Source organism: Chanodichthys erythropterus, chromosome 12, assembly GCF_024489055.1.
Source record: "Chanodichthys erythropterus isolate Z2021 chromosome 12, ASM2448905v1, whole genome shotgun sequence".
Lineage (NCBI taxonomy): Eukaryota > Metazoa > Chordata > Actinopteri > Cypriniformes > Xenocyprididae > Chanodichthys > Chanodichthys erythropterus.
The window spans coordinates 52,830,655-52,844,331 of NC_090232.1; the positions used below are offsets into that span (position 1 = coordinate 52,830,655).

Genomic DNA, 13,677 nt, shown 5'->3' on the forward strand with positions numbered 1-13,677 from the left:
AAAACTCATCCATGGCTCCCATCATGCATTGCTGCATGAATAAATTATGCAGCTGAATTGTCCTGTAATTTTCGTAGATTGTTCATGTTTGCTTTTATTTTTCTGTTGTTTTGTTGTGACAGTAGCTTGTTTTGTGATGTTCAGAGTTGATCTGTTTGTCAGTATTTTGTATTTATTTATCGTCACCGTTCTTGAGAATCAGATGCTGATTCTTGATGTCTGTGTGTGTTTAAACACTGATGCTTCAGTGCATAATGTATTATTCTTAAAAATAAAAAAAAAGTCATGCTATTGTTGGATCTCAAGCTGTAAAATCACAGGACTACAATCATTAATACTAAGGGTGTTTTCACACCTATGGATCGCTTGTTTTGTTCCGAAACAGGGACTAAATTTGTTACAATGTTGCATTTTCTTCTTGGTTCGGTTTGCTTTCACATGGCAATATTTCAAAGCGTACCAAATTGCGTTGAGCCAAGTCACATGCGAGTAATACTGTCCTCTCATTGGTCAGAGTTTCCGCTGCGTCATCCATCAAAATAATGATTGACAAGCTAGCTCCATGAGCTTATTTTGGCTTTATTTGTAACTTTCGAGACACACACAAACACTTTATAAATGTGGCCGTCTCTCGCGCTGTTAAATTATATACTCCATTCATATTTGCTGCGGCAAATTCAAACGCGCGCTCTTTCTCTTTCTCTCCGTCTCTGGATTTCCCAGCGCTGTCTAGTAGGCGACCTGTTGTCCGTGTGTCTGTCGAGAGAGACCATTTGAATTTTATAATGAAGCAGAACGGGAATTGAGACTTCGTCGGGACAGCATTCTCGCACGGAGAAGTGTAATTACACAACAGAGGCGCTCGTTGGTTTTCAGATATGGTAAATAATGTGCTCACTCACAGAATCAGACATTAACTGCTTTTTATATCACATTTTCCGTTATGAAAATGATATCATATGGTTCGTTGGTCCGTTAACTGGGTCGGATTGCTTTCACATCTCAAGCGAACCGCTCCAGAGTTCGTTTGAAAGCGTACCGAGACCACCTCTTCAAGCAGGTCTCGGTACGCTTGTTTGGTCCGCTTTTGGTGCGCACCCGAGTGCGATTGCTGCTTTCACACCTGCCCAAACGAACCGCACCAAAGGGGGAAACGAACTCTGGTACGATTCAACCGAACTAAATGAGGCAGGTGTGAAAGCACCCTAAAGCTACACATCAAGCACACAGTCAGAGATTTAGACTCTAAACAACATCACATGATGATTACATCGTCAAATTATATTGTGACCAGAGCCTACTTTCTCTGACCATAACAAATGTGCTTTACAAACACAAAGTTGGGGCAGCCAGAGAAAAGTTAATAATAAAAGGTAAAGAGTCAAGAGCCCAACTAAAGCAAACGCTGACCTCTTTCATGGTGACTTGAAATGAAACATTCATAAAACATTAATTAACACCTTTTTTCTCTCTTTCCTTCAGTGATTCTGCTTATTATCATCAGGTGTCTCCACTAATTGTCAATCATCACTCAATCATCAATCAATTATCTCATTAACTTTAACACTGCTTCACTGCTTGTTACTTTTTAACACCCGGCAAGATGGACAGCCTCTGCTAAGCCATTTTTTTTTTTTTTTTTGTAAAAGTTTTTGTTTTATATATATACTATATATATCAATAAAATATATAATGACATATATATATATATATATATATATATATATATATATATATATATATAATTTATATATCATTTATATCATTTATATATCATTAAAATCTTTAAACAACAACTTTTACAAAAACAAAAAAAAGGCTTAGCAGAGGCTGTCTCTTGATATTGTACCTTAACCTTTAAAAGAAACGGTACATATAAGTACCTTTTAATGCTTGGGAACATATATGTACCTTTTTGACCCTCAAAAAGGTACAAACATGTACCTTGAGGTCCAATAATAAGCCCTATGGGGTACATTAGTGTAGATTGTACCTTAGGGGACAGAAATGGACTCCTACTGTACCCTTATTTCTGACAGTGTAGGGTTGATGTGATTGTACTTGATCCTCGCTGAATTTTAATTTAACTGCATAAACGAGGCCCCATGATGACTGGTTTTATTTTCATTATTTGCTATTGTGGCAGATTGTTGATTAGACTGTTAATGTGTTTTAAAGCCCTTGTTTAGAGCTGAAGATGGAGTCACAACCCTCATAGAGCTTCCAGATGCCTCTGAGCACCTTACAGTGGTCCAAAGAAGGATCTTCCCACATGATCAAGAGCTGCTAAACTCGTCCTTATCGTCCACCAGCGCCCGCTTGAAGGAGAGAGAAAAGAGATGTGTGTTTTATATGAGACTAACAAATACAGCCTTCAAAAAAAAAAAAAAAAAAAATCCAGAACAACATAATTTTTCATTATAGAAAGCATAAGCTTGAAAACAATGATCTGACTTGCCAACCGATCTCAAGGAAAAATAACTATTACAAGGTGGCGATTTCGTATGAATGCATACTATGTGAATTGCAGAGGTGGGTAATCCAGGGGTCAAAGAGTAAAAGTCCTGCCATATTTTTATTCCACCCACTGAAGCATTAATGAGATAAATAAGTGAATAATTGAGTGATGATTGAGCATTATTGAAGACACCTGATGATAACAAGCAGAATCACCAAAGGAGAAAATCACAATTTTTAAGTTACCATCATCGAGGTCAGGGTTTGTTTTAGTTGAGCTCTTGACCCTTGACTTTTTAATATTAGGTTTTGTTTGGGCAGTTTTGACTGTCAAAGCCAATTTTGTACCCTTTTTGAAGGGTCATTTTTTGTACTGTTAAATAAAGGTACAAAACTGGTCTCTTAAGGTACTAATCACAAGGGTACAAATTTGTTTTAAATTACTGGAACTCTCTTGTAAGTGTACAATACTAGACAGGCACTTGTTAGTTCTACATACTATTCCTATTTCACCTTACTTGGTTTTTTCAAGGCAATCGGTCTGCATGCTTTTTTTAATTAAGGTTTACTTATTGGATTTTACAGTGTACATCGCTTCATTTCAGAAGGCCTTTATTAACCCCCGGAGCTGCGTGGAATATGTTTATGATGGATGGATGTGGATGGAGACACTTTGATCAGCTCATACTCGTTGAACACTATCACTGCCATTGAATATATTTACTTATTTTGTCAATCTTTTCTTAAATATGACCTCAGTGAGCTTTGCAGACCACATCAGGAGTAAGATTAAAGATGACAACAAACAAACCAGCTATGAGCAGGAGGGCATTGATAAAGTGCCTTATGACCACGGCACATCTCACCTGTCAGTCATCGCAGAAGATGGGAGTGCAGTGGCAGTCACCAGCAGTATCAATGACTAGTAAGAGAAATATAAAGAGATCAGTGTCCTGGTCTTGATCTATCACAGCTAATTTCAGTTACTGAGAGCTGCAACAACTGAACTCCCTACCCACTAGCTGTAATATGTTGGAAGTTGTCAGAGAGTCAGCAGATTCACTGGCTCTCAGGCAATTTCCAACATGTTTGATATTTTAGAGCCTTCACAGCCCAGAGGAAACAAATACCTCATGCCCCTTTATATGGTGAGATTACTGCATTAATTACATTTGAATGTTTTGTGAGTTACACTCCTATGTCTACAGCTGGTAGTCAACCAGAATGCCTATTAATGCCACAGCAAAAATATACCAATCTCATTACAAAGTCGTTCACGAAATGATGATGTACGTGGAGCTGAAGTCATAAAATAACAATAAGGATGAAAAATTACAATGATGGTAATTTCAATGATGGTAAATTAACTTTTAAAAGTTTAGAATTAATACATCTACATTTCAAACGTATTTATCCATTTGGATTACATAGTTTTTACATAAACAAACTAATAAACTTAGTGTGATTCATATTTGTCAGTCATGTAAATGAAATAGGTAAGATTTATCTAATAGTATGCGGAAAACTGCTCAGGTTATACAACACTGCTTAGTGTTCATGTGTTTGCGCACTACTGAGTTAAAATATTGAAGCAGTGTCAGAGTTAATGAGATAATTAAGTGATTAATTGAGTGATGATTGACCATTATTGAAGACACCTGATGATAACAAGCAGAATCACCAAAGGAGAAAATCACAATTTTTAAGCCACCATCGTGGAGATGAGGGTTTGCTTTAGTTGGGCTCTTGACCCTTGATTATTTATTTAATATTAGATTTTGTTTGGGCTGTTGTAACAGCTAGTCAAGCAAAGAGAAATGATGATCAGGTGGTGTTGGTTATGATTTCACATAATCATTATTTGTCCTGAATCACTGAACTCATTTACAGCCCAATCTCTGAGTTATATTTACGTTATTGATTACAGCAGAAGATCAGCTTTTTCTCAAAATCAGATCAGGATTTCTCAGAAGTTGTTCGGATTTTATTTTTATTTATTTATTTTTAAAAAGGTAACTCATTTAGAGACACAGACATCAAGAATCAGCCTGTGAATCTCAACAGTGGTGACCATCAAAAAGCATGTTGCAGTGCATTCTGGGAGCCACCAATCAAAATTCATCCATGGCTCCCATCATGCATTGCTGCATGAATAAATTATGAACTGAATTGTCTTAGTAATTTCCTTTATTGTCACTATTTTTTTTTTCTGTTTTTATGTGACTTTTCAGTGCTGCTGTAACCAATAACGTTGGTTAACGTTATTATGTGAAATCATAACCAACACCACCTGATCGTCTTTTTTGTTTGCTTGACTAGCTGTTACAACAGCCCCAAAAAAATCTAATATTAAATAAATAATCAAGGGTCAAGAGCTCAACTAAAGCAAACACTCATCTCCACGATGGTGGCTTAAAAATTGTGATTTTCTCCTTTGATTCTGCTTGTTATCATCAGGTGTCTTCAATAATGGTCAATCATCATTCAATTAATCACTTAATTATCTCATTAACTTTATCACTTTTACTTTCTGACCCCTGTCTTTACACCTCTACTAAACGATGACTCTCATCATCAACATCTAACCATCAGCACCGGATCACACGTTCTCTTGACATTTATGCCATAACAAAGGCGCTTTATAAACACTCAGTTACAGCAGCCAGAAAACTTTTTACGCAATGAAACCAAGAACCCAATTAAAGCCAACACTGACCTCAAAGATGGTAACGTCAAATGAATCTCAATAATTCATCAACATCTAGGCCTACACCTCTGTTAATTCTGTAATAATTCTGTAAACTCTGTAATGTTTTGTAGCGTAGTTTGTTTATGTAAAAACTATGTAATCCAAATGGATGGAAAATTTGAATGTAATTAAATTTTTTTGAGTGAACATATAATAATTGAGAGAAGTTTAGAAAATGTGTGTTTTACCTGCTTATTTTCGCTTCACGTCCACGAACAGCAGCAATCCTAACGGTCGAGTGACTCCAGTCAGCTCCGCTGCTCCACCGTGTGCTTTGAAGAGACTGTATCCTTGCGCCGGGCGGGAATTCCTTCATTTCGCCATTTAAACTCTACATTGTTGAAATGTCTTCGTATTTCAACAAAGAATGTATGATTATATTATATTACGAGATGATATTATGAAAAGAAATTCGTTACGAAACGAAACATTGAACGCAGCAGAACTACTTTGACAAGCGGAACAGTCAGAGTAGTGATTAAGTCCAATAAAAAAACGGATATTTTATGTTTTTTCACAGTTACATGGTTTTCCACATTATTACAGCGGATATGTAAATTTACATTATATTTCTGTGATTTTACAGAATATTCAAAATACAGAAAAAATCTGTAAAATATTAATCACCATTTTATGTAAAATTACACATTATTCTGTAAAAATACAGAACATTTCTTTTAAAAAACAGAAATTTAATGTAATACTAAAATACATGCAATTCCCTGTACATTTTATAGTGGAAATTAAAGTACAGCAAATATCAGTAAAACAACAGGCATGTCAGTGTATAATGACAAAACGGGAAAAATCTGTAAAAAAAATACAGACCATTACCTGTAAATTTACATTTATTTTTAACAGTGTAGTCTAATACTTAAATTAAACATTCCTAACAAGATTTACTCAACAAAGTAAGATACAACATGTTTGTACAACAAGATATTAATGTATTTTGGTGTATATTTTTATGAAAGCTGCTGCTTTGTTGTTCTTTTCAATCTTGTTGTCTGGATCTTTTTTGTGTTCTCACAGCTTTGGTTCTAGGGTGATGTCCCGCTCAACAGGCATTATATTTAATAACCAAATGAGGGATTTCATTGTTCCTGAGGTGATCAATGGAGTTAGCAAAAACAACTTAATTCAACCAGGTAAAAACAACTTGCATGCCTTGAGTTTAAATGAGTTACAATATTAACTCTTTCCCTACCGGCAATCCATGTTTCCACTGAGGGGCGCTATTGCACATCTTCTGAAAGAGCACAGAATGAAGTGAAAGAGAAGCAGAGGCTCAGTTCTTTCTTTTCATATACTACATGTTCAGATATTTATACAACAACATAACCTGGGGACCATGAAAGTTTTGTGAAAATGATGAAAAACGCTGTTGCTTGCTGGCAACATTTTACAAGAAAATTCTGGTGGGGAAAGAGTTGAGTACACAAAAAATAACACCTATATAAATGTAAATGTTCACATGTAAAATTCTGTTTGTTTTGACAAGGTAAAAGGCCACTTTCATCAAAGTGTCCCACAATAATATTGGACAAAAAGTCAAAATGGTGGTTGGAGGTGCAGGAGGGACAAATATCACCACATCAGTTGCTCAGGTAACAAAAACAATTAAAGCATTGCTCAACTTTACATTACAGAAAGCAATATCAATACACTGAGATTTGATTATTCTGAATTACTATTCTGAACCTGAAAAACATGTTTATTCTGAATATGGCTAAGGTTATGTGTTTTAATAAATAAACCATAGGTTTGTGTGTTATTTAAATCAGCTTTTTGTCTAAAAACCCTTTCCTCTCTTTCTCCCTCATCTCAGGTGATCCTGAACTATCTGTTCTTTAATTATGACCTGCAGAAATCTGTTAATGAACCCAGAGTTCAGATCACGCTGAATGCGACAAATATAGAAGATGACTTTGATGAGGTGAGATCCTTACACTTGACAACAAAAGTTTGTCATCTAAATTAGATTCACAAAAACAGAAAAGTGATAATTATACTAATTTTCTCTCTGTGTTGTATTTATGTTTGCAGCGTGTAATTGATGGCTTGAAGCAGAAGAATCATAATATAATTCAAAACACATGTTATACTTCAAAAACATTATCAGTGGTCCAGGCGGTCGTACGACAGGGGGACAAAATCTGTGCTGAATCCGACCACAGGAATTACGGCTCTCCTGCTGGATACTGAGTGCTGCACCTGTGATCATGCTGCTGTTGAGCCAGCAAAAGTAAAACTGTTGTCTAGTGACAGATCCAGACTTGTTTGCTGGGATGCTTTATGGGTGCCAATAAAACTTGAGCAGGCAACGTGCAGAAAGTTATTCATAAATGACATATTGTTTCACTCATGCTATATCACAGCTCCTAAAAATGCTGCATATTTTATCTGTAGTATTGCAGTTTGTCCATTTTTCATTAAGCTTATCTTTTGCTATCACTTGCCTTTTGAAATCTTCAAAAAAAAAAAAAAAGCCCTCTCAATATACACTCAAAAAATGATAATTTTACTGTTGTGAGCTTTACTGTAAAGAGTTTGATAGTTGCATTGTTTTGAAGAATTGTTTGAAAATCAATAAAGTAACATGTAAGTATAAGCCTACATGATAAGTGTTTTTCAGTCAATGTAACATTGGTTAGTGCTGAAATTGATAAACACAATGCACTATGTTTTTTTGTACATCAACATATTTTGATTTAAACATTTGTTTGGCGTGTTGCTATTTTGAGGCAACTGAAAACGACTGCAATATGAAAACGTATCCTGACTACGTTGGTCCAAAGTGCAAAACGTAGAGGGGTTACAATAATGGCCCTTAAATTGTATGACTGTTACATTTTTTTTTTTTTTGCCTATTGTTTTGCGTCCAAGTCACGTGACTTTAGAGAGCCCGGCCGTGAGAACAAAAAACATGGCGGACGTTTCTCTACTTTTTAGTGAAAAAACAATATTTTGAGTTAGTTTCTGCATAAAAATAAGTTTTGATTACATTTTTAGCGAGAAATATATATTCTATTTTCATAATATTCACTCAGTGAATGTACATAATCACTCGCTTGCGCGTTGTTGCAAAGATTTATCTGATCTCGCCAGAATAATGTGAAACTGCTACGTTTTGGTTGCTATGAACAATATTTTATTTTCTGCATCAAAATAAGGTTTGATTACATTTTAAGCAAAAAATATATATTATTTATTTTCATAATATTCATTCAGTGAATGTACATAATCACTCGCTTGCGCGTTGTTGCAAAGATTTATCTGATCTCGCCAGAATAATGTGAAACTGCTACGTTTTGGTTGCTATGAACAATATTTTGAGTTAGTTTCTGCATAAAAATAAGGTTTGATTACATTTTTAGCGAGAAATATATATTCTATTTTCGTAATATTCACTCAGTGAATGTCAACCCGTTCTCACTCCTGACCGTTCTCACGCTGAAGAAGTCTCCTTCAGAACACATCGCGATATTTGGCATCAGTTCGCGTGTGCTGGATGTTGGTAAGTAGTCGTAAATACGCTGTTCTAATGTTTGATATAATGTCTTTTCTGTTTGCAGATATTAATCAGATTAACGTTAGCTCCCTCATGTTCAGTCACTGCATTATATCTGTCACCTCCGCTGAGGTTTTGCTTTTCATTGCTTTCTATATTAAATACTAAACTAGGGTGATTAAACACTGTCACGTGACGTGCAATATATTGCACAATATATATAACATATTCATATCAGGTTCAAAGTAGTAGTTTCAAAATGGTATTTGTTGTAGAAGCACGGTAAAAAACAACACTTACCATGCTTTTTACCACAGTATTGGTAGTTTTAATGTGATTTTTGTTGTAAATACAGAGTAACCACAACACTTATCATGCTTTTAATGCCTAATAATGTTAAATCCAAAAACTGTAAGGTCAATAAGAACTTCTTTCCTATATATATTTATAAATAAACCTATATATTATAAATAATGATATTTTCTTTTCTCTTGTTTTAGCTGAAAAGACAAAAAGGGCCTTTTGGAAATGGATGAAGGAGACAGAAAGCTGCAAAGGCAAATAATTGCAATGGTATGTATGTGTTGCTTTTAACCCTTTATCAAACATTTTATCAAGCATTTGTTAAATAGTCTCACAGTAAATTAAAATTAAAGTCAAATCCTGTACATATTTATCACCTTATTTGTAAATCAGTTGTGCCCCTTCTTGGACAGTTGGACGTCCCACACATAAAAGTTTATATTAATTCCATTGAATTCTTTAAAATGATTACAGATTGGGCCCAAAATGTTCCAATGATACATGATGTCTCTCCGCACCTCATAACTACCTCTGTTTGCAAGAGTGGAAATTATCATTTGACTTGTCACATGACATCAGATATTCAATTATTTTGTCATAATCAAAATAATTGAATATCTGATGTCTATTCAATATCTAATCAGTTACACTGCTGATAATGTCCTGCTTGCATGTGAAACATGTTATTTTTTTATTTATTCTTTTAAATATAAATATAGCTTGCTATTAAAGACATATGTTTAATCATGGAAATGCCCACATATCAGTGAACTTATTACATAAATGCATTTAACATTTAATTATGCAACACTCTTTACAGATGGAAATCCTACAGTTATGTGTAAATTGACAACTTGAATGTGATGTAATAAATTTACCTTCCTTTCTGTCTTGCAGGATTACTTGCAGATTACTTAGTCCTTCTTTTTAGGATCTCTACAACATCAAACTCAACAGCTCTTTTAAGAGCCGACCCTCACAAGAGCTACTAGTGAGTCGCTGCAAACCTGCCGTGATCAGCCCTTTCCAGGTAAAGTTTCTAGATATTTAAATCAGTATTTACTCATCAAATGCTCTCCTGGATGGTATGGTAAATTAACTTATTTATAACTGTCTCAATTTGTATGTTTTAAGAACAAGAGTAATTGCACACAGAGTAAGTAGAGACTTTCTTGTTTTTCTGTGCAGAGAAGGAAGACCAGTCCTTATATCAAAGCAAGCTCATCGAAGTCCTTTGTTTAGGGTGAGGAAGGAACATGACCATCTCATGCCCAAAGAAGACAGAAGTCCATTGGTATGTCTTGTGTTGAGGCAATGCTGTAATATGTAGTACAGAATTTATTGTTGTTCTCTCAAAGGACTATTAAGTTCTTAAAAAGTTCTTAAAAACTGTTCCTTCTGTTTTTTTTTTTGTTTGTTTGTTTGTTTGTTTTTTTAGATAAAAGCAGACAGGGAAGCTTTGGAAGATAATGAGTTAATATAATATAATATAGTATAATAGGAATTAAATAGTAAATGTTCTTTAAATTATGTGTAATACCTAGTTTTTTTGGCTTGAAATAAGGCCTTATACTGCACAGACCTAAAACATTGTATTTGTGTTTTAAAACAGATAGCAAGTGAAGTCACTAACAGAAGATCCTAGAGGAAAAACGACTGATGTGCAGCTACGGAGGAACACAAGAGGCAGAAACTATGCATGGCCATGGCTTCTTCATGAGTACGGTAAGTCCTGTGCCTATTCTTAATTCTTGCCTTAAAGTTTTTATTGCAGTATTTTAACAATTTTACATTGTACAGGTTATCACTTGGTTTTTGACCAAATTATGCTCTTGAAACAAGAAACAGAAGAGTATGTTGTCCTGAAAGAAATCAAGGCTCAAAAGAGAGCATGCCTTTCTAAAAGATCTTTTAAAACAGGTTGCTGTTAATATGGGTAAAACAGTTTTTGTTCAGTACTTAGCTTACAGTCTGTGCTGCATTTTTATTATAATATATATATTATGTACTGCTGTTTTGTAAAGTTAAATCAGGAACAGGCAACTCTAGCCCTTTTGCTGTCTCCTTTTTGAGGTGGAGAGTTTACCTCCAACCATAATTGAGCACACCTGAAAATTTTAACCAAAGTCTTCAGGTGTACTTATAGACAGTTATAGGCAGTTGGGTTTGAGGTTGGAGCTAAATCTGCAGGACCGTGGACGCTGAGGGCCAGAGTAGCCCACCACTGTTTAAATCATGCAGAACATAAGCTGACCTGGCTGTCCATTAAACTACTTAACTTGAATTGTGTGTTTTTTTGTTTTACTTTTAGACCAGGACTGAAGAACGCCTGACAATGGGATGTTAAGACTTCTTCCTCTGGTTGAGAAAAAGCAACAGCACATCAGTGATCACATCTTCTGGTCATCAGTTGTACTGTAGAGTACAACTGAACAAACTGTTTAGAAGAAGAAGAACATGAACATGATAGAGACGTGTACAGGGAAGAGCAAGAACCCAGTTCAGCTGTGATAATGAATCTTTATTTTAAACTCAATATCAAATCTGTTTTCTGGATCATAGTTGACTGGATGGGATTCTGTGGCGCTCATTTGTGCAATAGGAGTAAAGTCTGTGAATGGATTATTATGACGTTAACGTATTTTTGAAGACACGTTTTTATTTATCTTGAATCTCATTTGTCTTTATGCAAATTTCAACCTTATGCTGTATCCTCCAATAAAGTGTTGTGTAATAAATTATGGTGAACGTGGTGTTTGGTAGAGTAAATACAATTTAACTAAGCTGAGTTTATTTCATAATTTAAAAAAATGACATATAATTTCCATGATTGTTTTACTTATTAATACATAAATATATATTACATAAATATTTTCGATCTAATTCATGATATTTGGGACAACAATGCACCAAAAGTTGCATATACTTTCATGTTGTGACAAGGATGGCAGTTTCCAGATAAATAAAGGGAAGGAATGTGAATAAAGAGAGGCTGCAGTGGGTTATACTGACACAAACACTTCAAGCAGAGCTGAAGAAGATGGATGTTGATCATTCTGGTACATCTACTACTGCATTCAAAATGACAGCTGGACATTACTGATGTCAGGCATGTGAGGAGCAAGAAGCGGGGGTGATAATGACATTTTGGCACAGTTTCTTATTTTACTGAATAGTGCATTATCCTTGTGTAACAGTAATAGTGAAGTGTAAATATAAATAGTTTTTAGTTTACTGCCAACACTGGCAGCTGGATAATGGCAAGTTGTTGTGGGTTCATCCATTATATTTATTGGTGTTCATACAAAAAAAAAGCAAAGAAATAATCAACTACTATTCAATTAATCAATTATTATTATTATTATTATTATTATTCTATTACAACATTTTGTTATAATATTTCCATATTTCATCAGATGGTCTCACAATACATCAAAAACCTATACAAGCATGATGTTAGAATGGAAAATGAGGAAATGATAAAATACTGCAATATTTAAATGTGATTCAACAAAGTTTGTTATCCATGATGAGGAGTACACACCTGTGTAGATTTTAATGCCCTTCCACCCCCAAGGGGCCAGTACCGGCCCCTGGAAGAGCAAAAAAAATGCACATTTCAAATGGCTGTAACTCAAAGTCCGGTTAGCGTATCAAAGAGAAAATCAACAGGACAACTGCTAATGCTATGATTACTAAATAATGTTGGGCACAGTTTTCAGACATACATGGAAAGCTGGCATAAAGGTTTTTTAATAGTGATTACAGTAAAATATTAAATTTCAGCCTGTCCCTCATATATGTAATAAATGTTTGCACAATAAACATATTTAGATATCGAGTTGTCCATTAAAGATCTTATTATTTTAACATTTATCATTTCTTTACTAAACGTTTTAAACTACATTACCCATATGTCTCTGTCATTCTATCAATGAACGGGAAACATGGCGCTGTAGTTCATTGAGAAACTAGGGTTAGGGTTGGGATCTCGGTAAAGGAGTAATTTCTCACAACATGGAAACACTTTATAGTTAACTTAATGTATGAGTAACGTAATATTCACACTAAAACAAACTTTGTAAGATAAAGCGCCGTTTTATATGGGTTGAAAGGTAGTCCAATCACAGCGAGTTCTGCGATAGAGTCACAGCCAATCACAACACAGCTGAACAGATGCGTCACGCTTACTTGTCCATTTATGGTAAATGACGACAGATCTCCTTCGGTTCCGGCTGACGAGAAAGATTCCTTAAATATATAATTAATCTAATTAAATATAATAAAAATCACATTTTACAACGAAAGACTCCTTTGTGTTTTAAACTGATGCATAAATATATTTGAAAGAGATATAATTGCATCTACTAAAGTGCTTCTAACATTTACAGTAGATATGTAGTATATTAAAGGTATACATTTAATCACTTATTTATACCATTCTTCACCATTTGAACTCTTGGAATTAAAATAAATATAAATAAAAGCATAATGAATGTACTCGATTTTGTAATCATATTCCAATATTTAGTGTCAAAGACAAATGTAGTCCCCAAACTACTGCACAACAGTATAAAAATCAGTTAATTGTGAGAAAAAAATTTATATCCAGTTACAGAGGCAATCTATTATAGTGAAATATAACTACACAAATCGA

General features: G+C 34.6%; 1 long non-coding RNA gene across 1 annotated transcript; it reads left to right on the top strand.

Moving 5' to 3' along the window:
- The first annotated feature begins 9,184 nt into the window (after positions 1 to 9,184).
- Positions 9,185 to 11,988, top strand: LOC137033032 (uncharacterized). Its single transcript, XR_010896794.1, has 5 exons — positions 9,185 to 9,290; positions 9,918 to 10,050; positions 10,209 to 10,314; positions 10,633 to 10,745; positions 11,332 to 11,988. It is a non-coding gene; the product is annotated as an uncharacterized lncRNA (long non-coding RNA).
- The last annotated feature ends 1,689 nt before the right edge of the window (positions 11,989 to 13,677 follow it).